This window comes from Pangasianodon hypophthalmus, chromosome 18 (assembly GCF_027358585.1).
Source record: "Pangasianodon hypophthalmus isolate fPanHyp1 chromosome 18, fPanHyp1.pri, whole genome shotgun sequence".
NCBI lineage: Eukaryota > Metazoa > Chordata > Actinopteri > Siluriformes > Pangasiidae > Pangasianodon > Pangasianodon hypophthalmus.
In genome coordinates this window covers 1,324,789-1,329,788 of record NC_069727.1, presented here as the reverse complement: position 1 = coordinate 1,329,788, position 5,000 = coordinate 1,324,789, and the positions used below count along the sequence as shown (strand labels likewise).

Below are 5,000 nucleotides of genomic sequence, written 5' to 3'. Positions count from 1 at the left end.
ACACTTACTTATCTGGGAATTTTCTCTCTGGAATGCTCCTGTTAGCCTGCAAGCGCCTCTCTAGGTGGCCTACACAGAGCAGAAGAAGAGAGGGATCGGGTCACAGCCACACACACACACACACACACACACACACACACACACACACTCCTCTTCCTTTATAAGGAAGTGTGCACTTTATCAGAAGTCCTTCAGTCTTGCTTTAGGCTCTGCTGAATCATTACAGAAACAAGAGTTTAGTTTTCTAAAACAGAACGTCGCCGAGTGTTTTATTCCTCTTACACCACGGCAACTTCTCATCACTTACATCCTTTTATTTATTAAAGAGTGGCACCTCATACTTTTTAACCGTTTAGAGTTACACAACACGTTGCTTCCTGTTCTGGCTTGCGTTAGAGCAGCTATAAACAGCAGCTTGTCGTGTTCCTGAGAAACCGCAAAGAAGCGTAAACTCCTCTGTCTTACAGTTCCAGCTTCACCTCTGACTGCTACAGAGCGCTGACACTGGAGACTCCTTCCACAACCGTTACATAAACGTCTCTCTCTCACACACACACACACTTTTTTAATCCGTTTATGTCAAGTCCCTGTGAATACTCTGTTACTGTAGAAACAATAATGTATAATGTATACACCTTTTATTTCTTCTCCTCTTTTTTTAACCTTTAGCTTCAAGAAACCCAAAGTGTTCCCAAATGTCAACTTTAAAAAAAAAAAAATTTGTGCTGCGAATGTTTCTTACTGCATGCCCTTTCTCTCTCTCTCTCTCTCTCTCTCTCTCTCTCTCTTTCTCTCTCTCTGTGTCTATCTTTCTCTCTGTCTCTCTCACTCACTCTCTGTCTCTCTCTCGCTCTCTCTCTCTCTGTGTCTATCTTTCTCTCTCTAGCTCTCTCACTTTCTCACTCTCTGTGTCTCTCTCTCTCTGTGTCTATATTTCTCTCTCTCTCTCTCTCTGTGTCTATCTATCTTTCTCTCTCTCTCTCTGTGTCTCTCTCACTCTCTCTGTCTCTCTCTCGCTCTCTCGCTCTCTCACTCTCTCACTCACTGTCTCTCTCTCTCTCTCTCTCTCTGTCTCTCTCTCTCTCTCTCTCTCTCTGGTGCATGTTGATCGTGAACTTCTGAATCAGATTTTAAAGGGAATTGTGGTTTTTGCGTCGGTGCAGAAGCTTTCCTGAAAGTGTCGTAGGTGGCGTTACGTCCCAAACCTGTACTATCAGTACCTCAACAGACAGACAGATGTGTGACTGACTGACAGACAGACAGATGTGTGACTGACAGACAGACAGACAGATGTGGGACAGACAGACAGACAGATGTGTGACTGACTGACAGACAGACAGATGTGGGACAGACAGACAGACAGACAGACAGATGTGTGACTGACTGACAGACAGACAGTTGTGGGACAGACAGACAGACAGATGTGTGACTGACTGACAGACAGACAGACAGATGTGGGACAGACAGACAGACAGATGTGTGACTGACTGACAGACAGACAGATGTGGGACAGACAGATGTGGGACAGACAGACAGACAGACAGATGTGGGACAGACAGACAGACAGACAGATGTGTGACTGACTGACAGACAGACAGTTGTGGGACAGACAGACAGACAGATGTGTGACTGACTGACAGACAGACAGACAGATGTGGGACAGACAGACAGACAGATGTGTGACTGACTGACAGACAGACAGATGTGGGACAGACAGATGTGGGACAGACAGATGTGGGACAGACAGACAGACAGATGTGGGACAGACAGACAGACAGATGTGGGACAGACAGACAGACAGATGTGGGACAGACAGATGTGGGACAGACAGACAGACAGATGTGGGACAGACAGACAGACAGACAGATGTGGGACAGACAGACAGATGTGGGACAGACATGTGAGCATGTGCTGAGAGTTAGGTGCTTGTTGAGAGAAACATGGGAATTCTCTGTTTCGGATCTGATCACTGCCTGGAATTCTTGACTTACATGATGAAAAATTCTGGTAAACAAACTGTGTGTGTATGTGTGTGTGTGTGTGTGTGTGTGTGTGTGTGTGTGTGTGTTTAGTGTCCGTGTCTAAGATAAGTGACCATGCTGGACTTTCTCTTGGTCAGAAGTTACGAGAGGGAGCGAGCGAGTTTAACCGTCTGAGTATAAACAGCTAGTTTTCACCTCCAACACCTAATTAATATTCAAATATATTCAGATTAGACCTGATTAATATTCAAGTGTGATGGAATGCTGAATGCTGATTGGCTGAGGAGGTGAGTCTGTGTTTTCCTGCTGTGCTTGTAAAGGTTATAAAGCTCTGTGAGATGAGGTATAAATACTAATAATGAGTGTAATGACAGTGTATCGCTCACGAGCGCTCTCTAGTGGTGCAGAGAGTCACACACACACACACACACACACACACACACACACACTCCTTGTGAAGCGACGCTGTGTGTTATTTATAATAATGCTGTGTTGTTGACCTGAGAGTCCAGATGACGCTGTGTGTGTGTGTGTGTGTGTGTGTGTGTGTGTGTGTGTGTGTGTGTGTGTTGTTTCAGCTGTGATCTAAATTTATCTCTGTGCTTTGTGAGCTGAAAGTGTACACACTCAGGAATCAGAACACAAGACACATTAAAGCTGTGTTACACAGAGGTGTGTGTGTGTGTGTGTGTGTGTGTGTGTGTGTGTGTGTAAGTGAGATAGTAAACTAAAGGTGCATCAGCAGTGCAGTCCATGTGTCACTGTGTCTTATCAGATTTCTGTCTGTCTGTCTCTGTTTATCTGACTGTCCTGTCTGTCTGACCTCCAGACAAATGACAGACTCTCTCTCTCTCTCTCTCTCTCTCTCTCTCTCTCTCTCTCTCACACACATATTCTCTCTCTCTCTCTCTCTCTCTCTCTCTCTCTCTCACACATATTCTCTCTCTCTCTCTCTCTCTCTCTCTCTCTCACACACATATTCTCTCTCTCTCTCTCTCTCTCTCTCTCTCACACACACACACATATTCTCTCTCTCTCTCTGTCTCTCTCTCTCACACACATTCTCTCTCTCTCTCTTTCACATATTCTCTCTCTCTCTCTCTCTCTCTTTCACATATTCTCTCTCTCTCTCTCTCTCTCTCTCTCTCACACACATATTCTCTCTCTCTCTCTCTCTCACACACACACATATTCTCTCTCTCTCTCTCACACACACATATTCTCTCTCTCTCTCTCACACACACATATTCTCTCTCTCTCTCTCTCTCTCTCTCACACACACATATTCTCTCTCTCTCTCTCTCTCTCACACACACATATTCTCTCTCTCTCTCTCTCTCTCTCTCTCTCTTTCACATATTCTTTCTCTCTCTCATATTCTCTCTCTCTCACACACATTCTCTCTCTCTCTCTCTCTCTCTCTTTCACATATTTTCTCTCTCTCTCTCATACTCTCTCTCTCTGTCTCTTACAAATATTCTCTCTCTCTTTTGTACTCTCTCTCTCTCTCTCTCTCTCACATATTCTCTCTCTCTCTTTCTGTCTCTCTCTCTGTCTCTTACAAATATTCTCTCTCTCTCTTTTGTACTCTCTCTCTCTCTCTCTCTCTCATATTCTCTCTCTCTCTCTTTCTGTCTCTCTCTCTCATACTCTCTCTCTCTGTCTCTTACAAACATTCTCTCTCTCTCTCTCTCTCTCTGTCTCTCTCTCTCATATTCTCTCTCTCTCTCTCTTTCTGTCTCTCTCTCTCATACTCTCTCTCTCTGTCTCTTACAAACATTCTCTCTCTCTCTCTTTTGTACTCTCTCTCTCTCTCTCTCTGTCTCTCTCTCTCATATTCTCTCTCTCTCTCTCTGTCTCTTACAAACATTCTCTCTCTCTCTCTCTCTCTTTTGTATTCTCTCTCTCTCTCTCTCACATTCTCTCTCTCTCTCTCTCATACTCTTTCACATACTCTCTCTCTCTCTTTCACATATTCTCTCTCTCTCTCTCTTTTGTATTCTCTCTCTCTCTTTATCGCTCTTTTGTACTCTCTCTCTCTCTCTCTCTCCCTCTCTCTCTCGTACTCTGATATGTCTGGCTGGCTATCCATCCATCTCTCTGGCTGTGTGTGTGTGTGTGTGTGTGTGTGTCACTGTCAGGAACTGATCATATCTACGCTGCACAAATGTTCACTATACGTGATAAAACACACACACACACAGTGCTGGAGTTGTAGAAAGAGGAAGCGGAAGTGTGTCAGATTAAAACCTACAGCAGTCATGTGTGTGGGTGTTTTGTGTGCGCGCGTGTGTGTGTATGCGTGTGTATGCGTGTGTGTGTATGCGTGTGTGTGTATGCGTGTGTGTGTGCGCGTGTGTGTGTGGGAGGTAGAGCTGCTGCTGTGTGTTCATGTGTATTTTTAGTAATCTTTGTAGCAGCACTGATAGAGATATGATGCACACACACACACACACACACACACACACACACCCTCCTACTTCTCCTCCTGGTGCTCTCAGTGTACGTGTGTGAGATTTGAAGTTCACTCTGTACACACTACACATTCCTGTACAGTGTGTGTGGAGTTCACGCACCTCATCATCTCCACCTGCTAATACACACACACACACACACACACACACACACACACACCACACACACACACACACACACAGGCACACACACAGATATACAGACACATACATACACACATACACAGTCTGTACTCTGCTGCACTGCAGCCAAATTTGGGCACCGATTCTAGACACGCAGCCGTGTGTGTGTGTGTGTGTGTGTGTGTGTGTCTTCGTCACAGCAACCCAAGACGCTGATATGAGGTTGTGCAGACTTACAGAGAGAGAGAGAGAGAGAGAGAGAAAAAAAAAACAGAGATCTCTTTTATCTGTCTGTTTCACTACTTTATCATTATTTTTTTTCTTTGTTTATTTATGAAATTTTTTCTTCTTGGATTTTTGTAAATCCAAGAGTTTTCTCTTTCTTTTTTTGTGTGTTTTTTCTTCCTCCCTGCGCTTTTCT

General features: G+C 44.4%; 1 protein-coding gene across 10 annotated transcripts in view; it reads left to right on the top strand.

The window, feature by feature from the left end:
- Nucleotides 1–5,000, top strand: part of ppp1r12a (protein phosphatase 1, regulatory subunit 12A) — a 94,161-nt gene that overhangs the window by 40,733 nt on the left and 48,428 nt on the right. The gene's annotated exons all lie outside the window — the stretch shown is intronic.